Source organism: Artibeus jamaicensis, unplaced genomic scaffold, assembly GCF_021234435.1.
Source record: "Artibeus jamaicensis isolate MK-2021 breed Jamaican fruit bat unplaced genomic scaffold, CSHL_Jam_final contig_391, whole genome shotgun sequence".
Classification (NCBI taxonomy): domain Eukaryota; kingdom Metazoa; phylum Chordata; class Mammalia; order Chiroptera; family Phyllostomidae; genus Artibeus; species Artibeus jamaicensis.
The window spans coordinates 22,310,358-22,327,606 of record NW_026521814.1 but is presented as its reverse complement, the minus strand read 5'-3'; the positions used below and the strand labels follow the sequence as shown (position 1 = coordinate 22,327,606).

At 34.6% G+C, this 17,249-nt stretch overlaps 1 non-coding gene across 1 annotated transcript; it reads right to left on the bottom strand.

Moving 5' to 3' along the window:
* Window positions 1–3,300: 3,300 nt before the first annotated feature.
* On the bottom strand, window positions 3,301–3,411 carry LOC119062142 (U6 spliceosomal RNA). The gene has a single exon (XR_005084930.2). It is a non-coding gene; the product is annotated as a U6 spliceosomal RNA (small nuclear RNA).
* Between the last annotated feature and the right edge of the window lie 13,838 nt (window positions 3,412–17,249).

Below are 17,249 nucleotides of genomic sequence, written 5' to 3'. Positions count from 1 at the left end.
TCCCTCAGATGAGCAGCTTCTGTGTTACTCATGCAGCCTGTGATTAAAGTGACTAAGCCGCTCCCACCCCCTTTGATCCCCACATATTTTATACAGGGTTACAGACTCCTGGACAAACTCGTAATCAGTCTCCATGAACATGGCACTCAGCAGCCACAGAGAGAACTATTCCAATCCTTCATGAGCTACTCATTTTTAATCTTTCCTCACTAAAAGAATCGTAGTGTGGCGAATTGAGGGTAACAATATAAATCTAATCTTGCACATAGAGGGTGTAAATACCAGTACAGTTACTCTGTAGGTAAGCTTCTGCAGTACCATTTTAAAATGCTTATGTTATCTGTGAAGTTTTAAGAATCACTGTAAATTGAGGCTTAGTCTATCATTTTAAAGAAATCTTATTGATTAGGTGCTCATACATTCTTAATACCAAAAGGGACATAAAAACTTCCTTTATCACAGAAGTGACTTCAGAGGCCAGTGGAACTTTATTTGTTTGACAATTGACAGTAAATAAAAGGCAGATATGGGATTAACATCAAACCCTTCCATTGTTTCTCCAATGAAAATGTTTAATGGCCAGGAGTAGAGCTTTTATTTTGACTGTTGTTATTGTTTAAACTATTTCTACTAGGAGTTAAAAAGAGTGCAGAAGGGCCCTTAAGGGTATGCAAATGAGGGAGGAGGAGCAATAAAAGGAAGCGGGCATGTGTTGTGTGAGTGGTAGTACAACCTGAAAAGCTAATGCCCTTTGTCATCAAATGATACAGTGATGCCACTGACAAGTAATTGTTATTTCTCTAAGAGATACGGTTGCTCTAGTCTATAAAACTTAACAGTTAGCTTTGGTTGGTGTGACTCAGTGGACTGGGCACCAGCTTATGAACCAAAGGGTCACCTTTTTAATCTTTTGAAGATTTAAAATCTTTAAAAGAAACAAAAAAACATTTAACATTCACTTGAAATGGTCAAACAAAATAATTGTTTTTTCTCTATGAAATGGACTAATCTGCCAATAACACCTAGTGTTCTTGGGCTTTTACTCATATTTAGAAAATATTTTTAGAATGATTTTATATGTCTACATAAACTCTGTATTAAAATAATGTTTTTAAATTCTATCCCCTTTAAGAAAAAAAACAAATGAAAATGTGACCCATGAAAAATAGAATTGATATTTTAAATACTTGGGAGATGTTAGATCTTAAATACCTCTGGTAGAGGTTTATTTTGCAAAATAATATGCTAAAATTATGAAGCTTTCCCATGATGAATCCTGTCTTTACTTATCTAACATACTTATCTAAAATCAATAATTTTCTAGTTTATTTAAGTAAGCAGTCACTTTTCTCCTTGATATCAAGTTAAACAATTTGGAGACGGCTGACTCAGAAAAGAAATGAGTTGGGTAAGTCCACACAACAGATTAAAATTAGATTTAAAAATACTTACAAGGTTTTCTGGTTCCAACAGTATTTTATTGAAGACATGTTTAGGATAAATTATGTGGATACTTTTCTTCAGTTGTAGTGATTAAAAGAAAATATCTTAATCATGGTAAAAGTACTTTGTCAGAAGCATGCAAATTTATATCATTCATCAATTCACTTATTTTCATATGATTGCCAAAGATGGAATTTCCATAAAATGTGTATTTTCAAGGGAATTATATTGTGAATGGATGACAAAAACGAATGCTGATTTAGATATTTTCAAATGAAATCAGATTTTCATCACAAATTCAATAGTACAGAAATTGATTACAACGGAAAACAAAGTGAAGTGTTCTCCACTCTATCCTCCACTTCCGGAGGAAGATTGTGCAAATCGCCCAAGAGGGCACAACTGGATTCCAATAGACTCCAAAACTGTAAAGAGATGGCCTTACCTGAGGTCACAGCTGTCTCTCCAGATCCGCGATGGATATGAAATGAGGGCAGACCACCGATTCCCCAGCTGCCAGAGTCTCTCAGGCAGTAGTGAGAGACCCAGATCTTTTCAGCCTTCCTTCCATTCAGTCCACACTGCCTTTACTTTAATTTCATTTTTATTTGTTGTTTTGTCATTTATTTATCTACCCATTCATGGAAAAGCAAAGCCGTTTCTTCCTTAGCAGAAGACATTTGAGAGCTTGTTGGGCTCTGCCCCCAGCTTTTTTCTAGCTAAAAGAGACAACAGGTTAGCCTTTTCTTTTTCTGCAGACCCTAACTGCTGGCAGGTTCACAATTCTCTCTTTTTTTTTTCAAATGTTTTGTTGTTCATGTTCCTACAATTGTCCTATTTTTTTCTCCTTTTGTCTCCCTCCACCAAAACCACTCCCCACTTCCCATTGTTAATCCTCACACAATTGTCTGTGTTCATGGGTCCTTCGTATATGTACTTTGACTAATCCCTTCACCTTCTTTCAAACAATCCCTGATTCACTCCACTCTTACCACTGTCAGTCTGTTCCATGATTTAATGCCTCTGGTTCCATTTTGCTCATTTGTTTGTTTTGTTGACTAGGTTCCTGTTATAGTTGAGTATTTTGCTATTTGTCTTTCACTGCCTGGCTTATTTCACTTCAAATAGTAGTCTCCAGTTCCATCCATGCTGCTGCAAAAAGCAGGAATTAATTTTTTTGTTTTTTACTGAAGGGTAGTATTCCACTGTGTAAATGTAGCACAGTTTATTGATCCACTCATTTACTGATGGGCATTTAGGCTGTTTCCAACTCTTGGCTATTGTAAATACTGCTACTATAAATATAGGGGTGCATAAGTACTTTTGAATTGGTGTTTCAGGATTCTTAGGGTATATTCCAAGCAGTGAAATTCCTGGGTCAAAAGATAGTTCCATTTCGGGGGGAAATTCTATACTATTTTCCACAGCAGCTGTACTAGTCTGCATTGCACAAGGGTTCCTTTTTTCTCCATATCCTTGCCAGCACTTCTTTGTTGACTTATTAATGATGGCCATTTTGGCAGTGTGAAGTGATATCTCACTGTGGTTTTAATTTGCATCTCTCCAATGTCTAGTGATGCTGAGCATTTTTTCTTACAACTATAGGCCATTTGTATGTCTTCCTTGGAGGCAGCATTTATTCAGGTCCTTTGCCCATTTTTAATTGGATTGTTTGTCTTCCTGGCATTTAGTCATATGAGTTCTTTATATATTTTGGAAATTAAACCCTTGTTCTATGTGTCATTGGCAAATATGTCCTCCCATGGAGTCAGTTCCCTTTTTATGGATGGTTTCTTTATCCATGTAGAAGCTTTTTAAAAAGATATAGTCCCATTTCTTTATATTTTACTTTATTAAAACTATATGAACCACTTTCTGAATCTGTGTGTCATCCTTGTGCAGGGGCCATTCTAATTTTCTCTGTATAATTCCAATTTTAGTATTAAAGATCTGTCCAGAAGGTATCCAGCCATGTAATATGAAAAATAGAAATTTTTATTGAAGAAAATAGAAGATACAAGAATCATTGTACACAGGACAATGATGTCAAAGTAGACACCTTGGGACCTCACACAGTTCTCTCAGTCTCCATCGGCTGACCCTGAATCTTACTGATGGTCTGTAGTCTCTTCACTTTCGAAGATGATTTTAGTTTTGGAAAAAGCCAGAAGTCACAAACTGCCAAATCTGGTTTTTAGGGGACTGAGTCACCTGGGTGATTTGATGTTTCACCAAAACATTCTGCATGAGACATGATGCCTGAGCAGGCATGTTGTTGTGATGAACCTGCCAATCACCAGTTGCTCATATTTGCAGCCTTGTGACTCATTCAGATAGTTTCTGCAGAGGAATGTTCAAGCTTAATGCAAAACTTGATGCAGATCCATTGTGCTACTCAGTTATTTTGAATGTGAGGGCCACACAGTACACATACTCACTCAACAGCCTCTACTGCCTCCACTGACTAGTACAATGAAGTCATCATTGTTCACACAAATGCATTCCAGTCTATTCTCTTTGGTTGCCAAGTTACATTGAGGTTGCACAAACCATTCCTACTATATTAACAATGATCGGACTTTTTCTGGACAGACCTTGTATGTGCTGCCAAAGTGAGAACAGACTGGCATTTCTTGAAAAGCTGCACTGACTCCTTCAAGTCAATGCATCAGAAATTGGTGAAGATTGCACCTTTGGAAAAGGTGGGCCTTTTCCAGAAACAAACACAAAATTAAATTCTCAGAGATGGGTTTCAACATAGACTAGCAGACATATTACAAAGCTATAAAATTTGGTATTGTTGCCATTTTTATTTTAGCAATACTGAGTATATGACAATTATATCAAATTGTCACTTTCTCATTCTCTACATTCCCTTTTGTCTTTCTCACTTTGATATTTTTACATATTGGGAGTTCTTTTACATATTTGGGTTTCCATCTCACTCTCTTTTTAAAAATATGTATGCCAGGTAATATCTCTCTCATTCTCTATACTGATTTCATACTTTAGGTGGTTTCTTTTGATTAACAGAAGTTTTTAATTTTAGTGCTGCTTAATCTATCAGTTTTTTCTTTTACATTTAGCACATTTTCCCCCATTTAAGAACCCCTTGCCTACTCAACCCCATTTACCGAAAAAAAAAATCATTATTTTTAGATTAACTTCTTTTACATTATAATGTGGATTTAGGGTTCCTCCATGTCTTTTCATGGTTTAATAACTCATTTCTTTTTAGCACTGAATGCTATGCCATTGTCTGAATGTAACAGTTCATTTATTTACCTGCCAATGGACATCTTGGTTGCTTCCAAGTTTTGAAAATCATGGATAAAGACACTATAAACATCTATGTTCAGATGCTGATAACTTTTGAATTCACTTCAACAAATACCAAAAAACTCAGTTGCTGATTCATATAGTAAGAGTATGTTCAGTTTGGCTTAATTAATAAAAACACCTTTTACATGTTTCTTTCAGGTGTTAATATAATATTTTAATTCCAAAAAAATCTTTGAAAAACAAACAAAATATGTGCCATGTTTCTCTGAATTCCGTGAACTTAAAGGTCCAAAATGAATAAAAACTCTTTGACAGCATTTTCAGTAGCAGTAGGTAATGTTATACAGCACAACCATGTGATATCGAAGTGCTATCCCTATTCAGAAAGGTAGAGGAACCCATTGCTACTGGTGATATAATTCAAGGATCACTTTATAGATTGAAAGAATAACCATATTTTTAAACAAGAATTTAAGTGCATTATTAAAAATTTCACACAGGCCCTGGCTGGCATAGCTCAGTGGATTGAGCACGGGCCTGCGAACCAGAGTATCGAGGTTCGATTCCCAGTCAGGGCACATGCCTGGGTTGCAGGCCAGTTCCCAGCAGGGGATGCATGAGAGGCAACCATACACTGATATTTCTCTCCCTCTCTCCTTCCCTTCCCCTCTCTCAAAAAATAAATAAATAAAATATTTAAAAAAATTTCACACAGGATTCAATGGCTACAGAAAACTCACAGATGCCAATGTGACAATATTTTTGAAACTATGAATTTTTATTTCATTCTGAGAAGGATATAATATAGTAAGAATTAAAGTATAATATGCAAACCAGACAAAGTCTACCTCATGGCAATATTCAAAAGGCTGCACAGGTTTGGTTTTAATTTACTCCCTTCTGTAGTGTCAGGGCAGATACTCTTTATCTCCATGATCAGGAATTACCTACATCTGTGTAGAACACCGCAGACTCAGAATCTGTCATAGTGACGGCAGTTTATTATATTCTTCTGTTCCCCTAAGTACAGGATTGCCACATGAACAGTCCCAAGGGAAGGTGAGAGAAAGGTTTGGGGGGGGGGGGGGGAGGGCTTCTATTTTTCCCTCTACACATCTGTGTTGTTTAAATCATGTTTTCTTATTCTGAGCCTATAATAAGTTACCTGCCTGTACAAATCCTTATAAAGTTGAGTACACATGAGGCATAGAGGGCATTATACACAAACTCAGAGAAATTTAAACTACAACATCTATGCCAAGAAGTACAAAAGTTCTGGTATCACCAGAGGCTACATTTCAAAATGGAGTTCTGCTGCAAGATGGGGTTAGGGGAGAACCAAGTCCAAGACTCTTGCTGAGTTGCTTAGGCTCTATCTTATAGGTGACAGAGAGCAAGTTTTGGATCCTAGGAAAAGGGAGGAGAGTGACAAACAAGTTTACACTTTCAAATTACATAAACCAGATAATTACTAGGAGCTGTTAGAGAAGATGATGAAATGGAGGATGCATAGAGGGATTAGGAATTGAGATGAGAAAGTTACTGAAATAGTCCAGGCTGTACGTTATTAGGACCTGAACATGGCAATGAGTGTAAATAGAGACGAGTACAGTGCTGAATGTGTTGGATGTATTTTTTCAAGTTAAATTTATTGGGGTGACATTTGTTCATAGGACGGATGTATTTTTGAAGTCTGAGTAACCAATGATATGTTGAGCAGTTTGTCTCAAGTGAAAAGTGGAGTTCAAGATTAGAAATCAAGATCTAAGCATTCTCTGGCTGCCATGTAGTCATTAAAGTCATTTGTAGAGTAAATGCAGTTCCCCTAGGAGAGCAGTAGAGAAAGAAGAGCAGAGAAATCAGGCCAGAACCCTTGGAGGTACCAATTAATTTTGCTTAGCTGAGGAAATGGTACTGTTTGAAATGGAACATGAGCGAGTAAAGAGGCAGGACACCAGGGAATGGAAGTATCACAAAAACAAGCAATTAACAGCATACAAAATAACATTTCAGAGATAATTACAAAATTAATAAGTTTGTAAAAATTTCTGTTAGGCAGAGTATTAGTCACATGCTATATCATGATTTTATATGTATTTTTGGGATCACCATTACCTCAATAAATTTCCACCAGAGAGCTACATTTTAACAGAATCATTGGATAAAAGGAATATAAACTGCTAGATGACTATGCACACTTCATTTGTACAAGTACGTGTGATATGATTGCTGCCTAAATACATTAGAATAAGTAAGCATATGGATTCTCTACCTGTAAACTATCCTAGAGGATGATGTTTAGAATTAACAAGACAAATTCATTAAATTTCATTAGGTCAACCTGCATGAGACACTTTGCATAATTAATTTTGATTTTGAAGTGTCCCAAAAGGAGACAATATTTTTGTGTTTTTGAATAGAACTTCCAGGAGAAAAAAAAAGGAAAAGAATAAAAAATAGGTTTCAATATTTAAAAAGTGACCCAATGTAATTTGCCATGACATTTTACATATAAGGACTTGTTTTATTAAAAGTTATAAAATCTAGAAGGGGAAAGGATTTTCAGGAACATGTTTAAAGGACACATGGACAAAACCAAAGTGGGTAGGATCGAGGGTGAGAGGTGGGGATGGTTGGGGTGGGGGGAATAGTGCGGGGGGAATGGAGACAACTGTACTTGAACAACAATAAAAATGTAGTTTAAATATAAGCAAAGAAATAAAATATTAAAGCTAAAAATACAATGGCATTGCTGTGCTTAACATAAACATATATTGAGCAAAATATTGATCGAAAATGATTTCCCTACACCCATCAGTAGTGTATGAAACATTTGGCATCAATGGTGCAACTCGTTAACACTTGGTATGGTCAGAACTTTTTATTTTAGCCACTTTGGTGGCTGTGTAGTGGTATCTTAATGCAATTTTCAACTTGCACTTCCCTGAATTAATACTGTCGAACAATGTTTTACTTGCTTATTGCATTTAATATCCTAGTTTGTAAAGAATGTGTTTAGTATTTTATTCATTAAAAAAATATTACCCTGCTTGTATTTAGCTTATTGGTCTGTAAATTTTTTTAATATATTCTGAATATGAGTCCTTTGCCAAATATATGTATTGCAAATGAAAAAAGTTATAAAAATCTATCCAAATTATTCAGAAAAACTTTCCTCCCAAGCCGGACTCTGCCTTCAGATGATTGTTATATCTATTTCCCGGTCAGAAACTGTATGAAAATTTTACTGTTTTCAATGTGCGATGATGGATGTTAACCAGAATCTTTATGATGACCATTTTGTAACACATCCAAATACCAAATCTTTATGTTGCACATCTGACACTAATATGATGTTCCATGTCAACTATATCTCAATAAAAATTAAACTACAAAATTTCAATTAAAAAAATTCTATGTAGGAAAGAAATTATGCTTTTGGTAATAGGGAGTATAAGATATGGAGATAAATTTTAGAGAAAATTGAAAGAACAGGTTTTCCCTAAAATTGGTGACTTTTGAATGAGTTAAGGGGTGAAAACCAAGAGGGATGCAAAAAGTTGTAGTTTTATGAAGAGAAATCTTGAGAGGAAATTTTATGTATGAATAAGATTTGAATAAATGTCCTTGGCTGGTAAAAAAAAAAGATGTATTGCATAACTGGTACACTTTTCTTTCATTTTTTTTTTCTGGTATAAAACACTGGTGATTCAAGAAACTCATAGATTAAACAAATTGACTATTAGTAAGGCACCCCACTTTAAGTTTATAGTCCATGGTTATAAACTAATTGTTCTATGATGTTCTATAATACCTTATTTTTAAAACTGCACAAAAATATAATAAAAATAATAAGCATGTCATTAACTAATTTAAAATATAACCTTATATAATGATGTTCCAAGTCAAGAAATATGTAATTGTTACCCCCAAAACTTTTTGTGAGCCCCCTTTCTTAGAGAGGAGATAATTATCTTGACTTCCATAAATTTCTTTTCCTTGCTTTTTAAAGAAATTATTACCATGTATGTTTTCTGGAAAATATAGCTTAGCTTTATCTATTTTTGAACTATTACAAAATTTAATACTACTAAATGTATGGTTTTGACTTGCTTCCTCTGTTCAATGTCGGGTTTGTGAGATTAAAACTTCTCCAGTGTATAGTACAAATATTAAAAAAATAAGTTGTTACCCTGATAGCTCATGACCTTGAAATGTTCTAATGTGTATTTCTACAGCAAGAATGATACATTCATCAGAAATATAACACTAGATACATTACTAATAACTAATCCTCAGTTAAAGTTTCGCCAATTGTCCAAAACAGTTTTTTAATAACAAAAGAATCCAGTTTAGAATTACATGTTACATTTTGATGTCAAGTGTTTAGTTTTCCTCAGTATAGAAGGCTTTTCTTGATAACCCCTCATACTTCTGCTCAGGTTGTACACCTTTGACAGAAATAGCACAGAAGCAGTGCTACATCCTCATTGCATCTGTCAGGGGGTGCACAATTTTCACTTGTTCCGTTTCTGATTCTGCTCCAGTCACTTCAGTAAATTGGTGCCTGACAGGTTTCTCCACTGTAAAATTATCTTCTCCCCCTCCTTTTAAATTAATAAGAATTTTGTGGGAAAGTGCTTTCTAACTATGCATTTTACTTCTTTCTTTTGAAACAGTTAAAGGTTCATATCAGTATGAACTCATAGATTCTTGTTTCATTCAGCAGGTTATAATTCATTACTATTATTATATACTTTATATTCCAATGGTTCTAATTTTCTGGTGGTTCCTGTTCAAGCTGACCTTTGTGTCTTTTTCTCATGTTCCCATTTTTTGACATCCTCCTTCCTTTTTGGCTTAGAGATTTTAGCTTTCATTTCCAATGCCTCAAACCTAGAATCAACCACTTTTCCATGAAGCCAATATGTAAGCACCAGCTGTGTTCATGGTCCAGGGCCCTCAGAGTAGACAGAAGGAGAGAATCGTGCTTACATGACAAACACATGTCCACATACAAATCACTAACTAGCTAGGGAACACAGATATGGGAGCCCTGTACAGTTCATCCTAGTTTTGTTCCTTTCTATATGTATAATTTCCTTTCATATGATAACTGACTGGCTCCCATATCCTTAATTTTCCATCCTTCTCTCCTTCCCTCTCACCTCCTTGAACTCCGGCACCCTGCACCAGACCGCCATTGGAGGAACGCTCTCTTAAACTTGCTCAGGCTCTGCTGATCAACACCAGACTGAGCCTTCTTGCCAGGATAGTGCAGTTATTTCTGCATCTACATCACACAGTTGCCTCTCATATAATCTCATATTAGTAGTGTACAATCATTGCAATTAATATATCACTATTGATGTCATTAAATTCCATATTTTAGTAAGCTTTTCCTAGTTTTTTCTTTTCTGTCACAGATCCAGTACCAGACACAACATTACAGGAATGCCTCCCTTAGCTCCTCTTGATTGCGTTTTTCAACATTTCCCTGCTCTTGATGACATAGGAAATTTTGAGTAGTAATTGTCTTAACATTAGTCAGGTATTTTTAAATTATTCATAAATTGTAAATTTTCTGATTGTTTTCTTGATTAAACTGGAGTTATACATTCTGGAGAAGAAGACCACAAAGGTAAACTGCCATTTCCACTGTGGCATATTAAGGACACATACTACCAACACCACTTACTAATGCTCATATTGACCTTGATCGCCTGACCAAGGCTGTGGCTGCTAGATTTCTCCACTGTAAACTTTGACCTACGTTGCAAGTGTTTTTTCTTGCCGTTGAGATTCTTTTTGCATATTTTGGATGTAATTCCTTCATCTGATACATGCTCAAAATATTTTCTCCGCATTTCTGGTTCATCTTTTGTTTCTCTCAACAATGTCTTTCAGAGAGCAGAGGTTTTTATTTTGATTAAAATCCAAGTTATCAATTTTTCCTTTCACGGACCATGCTTGTATCTGGAGACTCATCATCAAACTGAAGGTCACATAGATTTTCTCTTATGTTTTCCTTTAGAACTTTTATAGTGTGTGTCTTCTGTTTATATCTATGAACCCTTTAGAGTTATTTGTAAGAATAAGATTTGTATTTATTATTTTCTGCATATGAAGCAGAGAGACAACTTCCAAGTAATGTAAATATGGGAGATGATGTGTACAATGTGCCCCAAGATACATTTTTAAGTAGAATACAAACAAGAGAAAATAGTGGGTTCTGTATAGATGATCGGCAGGGGTGGATGATACTGCACACACACATACACACACCTGGCTTTGAACTCCAATACATTTCTTCTTGAAAAAATTAAAAATTGGGTAAGTTATTTTCATTTTCTAAATAATAGAAGTTGTTGGTGTTATATACAAGGTGGGGTAAAAGTAGGTTTACAGTTATGAGTGTGTAAAATGCAAAGTTTGTTTTTATATTATTATTTATTAGTTATATTGTTTTTCATATGAACAATTATAAACCCAATTTAACCACACCTTGTACACTATAGTGAAATGATAAAAATTTGATAGATGGTCCTAAATGGATTAAGTGCTCTCTCTCTGTAAATGAAATAACTGGAAGACTGGCATATTTACACGTACAGAAATATGATGGAAAGGTCCATATATCTTACTAACTTTGGAATGAATAATTTTTAGAAGTTTCTACAAGTTTGAATGCTATTGATAAGATTATTTCATTAGGATCAAATTTGTTTAAACTAGCAAAGAATACACTGATTTTTGTTTATAATATTGAAAGTAATTACTTTCATGGCCTAGTATATCTACATTTTATTTTTTAGTGAGGCTGACTGTGTGTGTGCCTCTATCAATCTAGACACCAAAACTGATTGATTTCTATGGTTTCTTTTACAAACTTTTGTGCTAACACCAATATTTTTGTTATTGTTTTATCTACAAGAAGAAACATCAGTTTATTGTGCTTGTTTAAGTACAAATCGTAGTTTAGAGTCAAAGTTTCGAGTACTGGAAGTTGCGGTGGAAACCACCATTTTAGGTGTTTTAGATAACACATCTCCTTTCCTGTGTTACCCTGCTCAGGTGAGGCAGCCCTACAATCTAGAGTCAAGGCTGAGGTATAGTTGACAGTTTAATAACACTAAGCAACACACATGTCTCTGCATCAAGTTAACAACATACATACTATTTATATAGTGTGTGATAGTATATACATACTATCTTTGGAATACTTACAGTTGTCAGACAAGAGTTGTGATGAAAACTGATCACCATTTGAGTAGCTATGGAGATGAATACAAAGCCAAGAAACAGAAACTTTTATAAAAACACTTTCAGCTTTCATTTATACAAGAAGACAACACATTGTTTTTCCATATTTTAATATATTATATAGTGTCAAGAGAAAAAATCATATATTTTTAGAATACTCCCCCAAACATAGTTGGGCTGTCTTTTTTCAAAGTCACATCATCAGAGCCTAAGCTACCATTTATAGCTAAAAGGTATTTTACTGTGACCTGGTAGGCATGAAGGAAATCCAGTAACAACTTCTCTGATACTAGGCCCTTTCTCTTAGAATGGCTATTGTAAAGTCATACTCTAACTAACCCCAAATTTATTTAATCCTTGCAGATCTCATTGTTTGATCTCAACTACTGGGTTTAGGAGGAAAACTGATAGATATATAATTTAATTTGGCAAACATGTATAGAGTGATGACTTTTTGACTGGTACAATCGTAAGCACTAAATCTACAGCATTGACTGTGGTAGGATCTAACTCTACATTGCAATAAATGATATATTGGCAATTTGAACAAAGTATTTTGAAAGCACAAAAAATGATAACAGTCATTCTTTCAAATTCATCAGTGAGTTCACATTTGAGTTGCACCTTAAAAGATAAGTAGAGTTTTGGTTTATCACACACAAAAAAGAGAATAGAGTTATAGAGTTCTATCTTAATGGATTTTTTTTTAGTTTTATTTCTTTATTTATAGAGAGAGGGGAATGGAAGGAGAAAGAGAGGGAGAGAAATGTCAATGTGTGATTGCCTCTCACATGCCCTATTCTGGGGGGGGCAGTGCCTGCAACCCAGGCATGGGCCCCATTTGGAAATTGAACTGGCAACCCTTTAATTGGGAGGCATGTGCTCAATCTTCTGAGCTACGTCAGCCATGGCTTTAATACTCTTGATACCCTTCTTTTTTCTCAGTCCAGGGCTTGTCATCACCATTTAGAACACTGATTTAATATTATAAATACTAAAGCAGCCCTCTGGTTTTGAATACTTCCAATTCAGTACCTGCCTTGCTGCAAGTGTTGAAAATGACCCATTACCAGAAAGGGGTAATTTTTTATAACAGGACAGATTTTTATTTATTTTATAATATTTTATACATGTTTATTTCACCAGGTGTACTGTTGAAGCTTATCAAAACATTAGAGGGTATGCCTTTTACTTCATTTATGTTGTTATACAATATAAGGTGAACAACATAAGGTGTTCAGGGCTTGATTGCTGACTGATTATTAATTCCAAACAGGTGATATGCTGTCTTTTCAAAGGAAGAAGCTCAACCCTTTTGTTTTATTTACAGAAGATGTCCTAAGAAAGATGGTTATCACTCCTGAATTCTGCACCTACACAAAGACCATAATTTGAATACAACATTCCTCTTCCTTCCCTTCTTTTCCCAGCTAAAGACTAAATTTCTCATAATTAGTTATTTAGGCTGGATTTAATTTTTAGCATTAAAAAGTTTTAGTATAATTAATTCCTTGAGTTGTACATAGAAAGAGTCTCAGACTTCGAAGGAGCAGAATTTTTCTAACAAAGGTTCTACTGCTCACCAATGCTTTTGGGCAAGTCACCAAGCATTCCTGTAACAGGCCACGTATCTTATGAAACAATCAATCAATACTAAATAAATTTCTAATAAGGGTGGAACAGTGACATAAGATAAGGAATTAATCTTTTATTTCTGCTTGTACAAAACTAGACTTTGAAACAAAAGTTAACAGAGAGAAACATTTGTTCTTCTCACTCCACATTATAAGATCTGTTCTAAACTATTTCCAGTTGTAAAACAACAATTAATTATAATTTGCATTTGTACTTAAAGACAACTATTTTTAATAGACATTCCCCTTATTTTCTTAAAAATTATTGACACAAGGCTTATATTTTCAGTTATTTTTATCTCATTTGCTAAGATTCATTCCAATATATTTAGAAGGTAAAATTTTTATTAATATCATTGAAGGCAACATTACATGTACTTGAATATTTTAAAATAATTTTAAGGTATCCTTGTAGACTTCTCTCATTAATTATATTTATTGACGTGATATTCTTAAGATAGCTTGCCAAATTTAAGGAAGAAAGAAAATAAAGGAGAACAAACAGGAAAAAGTTCTGGAAAAAAGTATGAGATAAAAAATAGGAATAGAGGAACCAGTATTTTGATCCACAATTTTTTTCAATGAGCTATTATCCATGTTGATCTAATACTCAAAATGTTACTGTGGAAACAGGCAAATACAGACAAAAATATTAATTCAGATATTTATTATTTTATGTGAAAAGTGGCCCCGACCTAAGTCTACCTTAGTTGGTACTGATGACTCTTTTATAGAATGCATACATCCCTAAAATAACATACCTCAAAATACTGTCTAATTTCTGATTAATCCTACTCAAATGGCTCTCTCTCGGCTCTACATAGCTTTAGTGTAATTGTTATTTGTTATGTTATTGTCTAAAATACATAGAGGACTATTTTCCCTAACATAGATTCTCTTAACAATAAACCAAAGAAACATCCAAAGAGTAAATAAAATTAAACCAGACAGAATTTTGCTTCCTCTTCTAGGAAACAAAAGATAAAAAGTGTGACTACTGGTTAAAAGGAAAAAAAAGGCAGGCGTGATAGTCATGTAGTGTGCCTCAAAAAATATTTGATTCATTTTATGGGAGACTTTTTATTTGGTGGAGTATGTGCGAATGCCAAATAAAGACAGATAAGTAAGTACCAATATTTGAAATTCTCATTTGGGAATAACCTATGAACTGGCCTTTTCTCAGGTAAGGTCGCTACACCTGTCAAGGGAAGGCAATAAAGTTTTGGAATCCATGCTTATTTATAAGTACTTAGAGCTCTTTACTAAATCAAGTCAGTTTCCATGGAAACGAGAATTATCTGGTGAAGTCTGACCTTTCCTTTGCGTTCTTTAGTTTTGACAGCTATGTGAACACTGTATTAGAAAGCACATACAAACCAAGGAACCTTAGAAAAGATATACAAAGTAGAAGTAATTGAAAATGCTAAGCTTGAAAAATGAAGTAAAATTGTGCATTTTTAATGTGACTTGTCATTTCTTTAAGAAGACGTGAGTTTTATTATAAGCCAATATTACTGGTAATGTTCACAAAACTAGAACAAAGTGGAGAAACTTTTTATTAATATTATTATTATTATTGCATGTAAATTTTATAAATATTAAAAAGAAAGCAAATGCTTTTATAAGAAAGTATCTCCCAGCATGCAATGAATATTTATTAACAACTTAAATGTATAAGCAAATGTTGGCTGGGTACTTCACATATTTTATATTACTGTAATAACCTAATTATTAAAACTTTGTAAAGTACATATTATTATGTTATTTTTCAGTGGCAAAGGGATCGAGAATGTGAAGTGATTTCCCCATCAAGTGTTTACATGATGTGTCACACATCAAGTGTTTACATGTAGGGCTTATATCCTGCAGATTCTAAAGCACATGTTCTTTTAATTTCAACCTTTAAAATTATGAACAAATAAAGTAATATCTAGTGGCAGAAAAATTTTAACTAAAATATTAGAAATCATTGGTTATATCTCTATCCACCTTTGCACCTGAAAAGGTTATTTTTAAAGTGTTTTTATTTGGTTACATTTTTGTAAAAACAAAAGGCAACTATAGCTTTAGCATTGTGGTAGTAGATGAAAGAAAATGATTATTAAAAGATACTAGGTTAGAATTTTACAAAGGAGAATCTCAGAAAGCAAGTATATAATTATGATGATTGTCAATAGAGCTTCCTATTAAAAAATGAAACTTATTATTAAGTGAAACTAAAGACAGATCATAAAGCTATTTCAGAAAAAGGTATTTAATTCAAATTTCATTTCTAAATAAAAATGTTTGTCTAAAGTCCAGTTTTAAAAATCTATAGAGACAACTTCTAAAGTGGAGGAGGAGATGCAAAAGAAGCTCTCTAATAAATAATTTAACTGAAAAAAATTATGAAAAGCAATAATGTACAGTACTCAGAAATAACCTTAAGAACATACACAGCAAATGTAGGGACATTTATTATAATTGTCTAAATCTCAGTGAGAATATCCAGAGTCCATGGCATTTGAGCCACAGCCAACCTACTCCCACTCCCCCATCTTCTGCCCATCCCAAACTACATCTGATAGAAACTATTTTACCAGTCTAATAGAGGAAGGTGCGGCCAAAAAGATGACTGCTCTCTTCCCTTGCATCCCACTCCATGGTTTGGTTTCAAATTGGGGAAAGAAAAGGAGGGGAGCAGGTAGCTTATCAAATTTCTCATCCCACCCTAACTTCAACTTGTACAAATTCTATTCTAAGTAGATACAGTTGAGAGGAGCAGAGCATCCCTGCCCCAACCAGCTCTTATAGTGTAGAAGCAATTACACCAAGATGTGGAGAAGAACTGAAAGTGTTTCCAAATCAGACAGAAAGCAGGCAACATTGGGCAAAAGTCTCAATGGCATTAGGGACTTAAGCACAACTTCTGACCAATAACTGGATGAACAACAAGCTACTCAGACATAGGTTGTTATGAACTGAGTATTTGCATCCCTCTAAACTTCCTATGTTAAAGTTCCAACAGCCAATGTGACTATATTGGGAGATACAGTCTTGATGGAGGTAATTAAGAGTAAATGAGGCCATAAGGGTGGGTCTCTGATCCAATAGGATCAATGACCTTAAAAGAGATGCCAGATAGTTTTCTCTCTTCCTCTCTCTACCTCTTTTTCTCCATTTTACCCCCTCTCTCTGCCATTCGAGGACATAGTGAGAAGGCATCTCTCTGAAAGCCAGGAAATGAGCCCTCACCAGAAGTTGACCTTGATCTGGAGCTTCTAACCCTCTAGAACTATAAGAAAATAAATACCTATTAGTTAAGCTACCCAGTTAGGTAATTTGTTGAAGCAGCCTGGACAGACAAAAACATAGAGGCAACTCTTACAAAATAGGGCTTAACATAAGATTTCACCCACCCCTGGCAGCCCGGGAGATTATATGTGTGGTCAAGGCTATGCCTTCTCGGGGGTGGTTACAGAGAAAAAATTCACGGCTCCTTTTTGGCTAAATGTGACAAAAACAGGAACTCCTTTACCTGTGACTGAAACTGCCAGCCATAAACACATCCAATAATAAAGATGAAAAATCTAGCCCTGGCTAGATGTCTTAGTATATTGGAGTGTCATCCTGTTCACCAGATGGTTG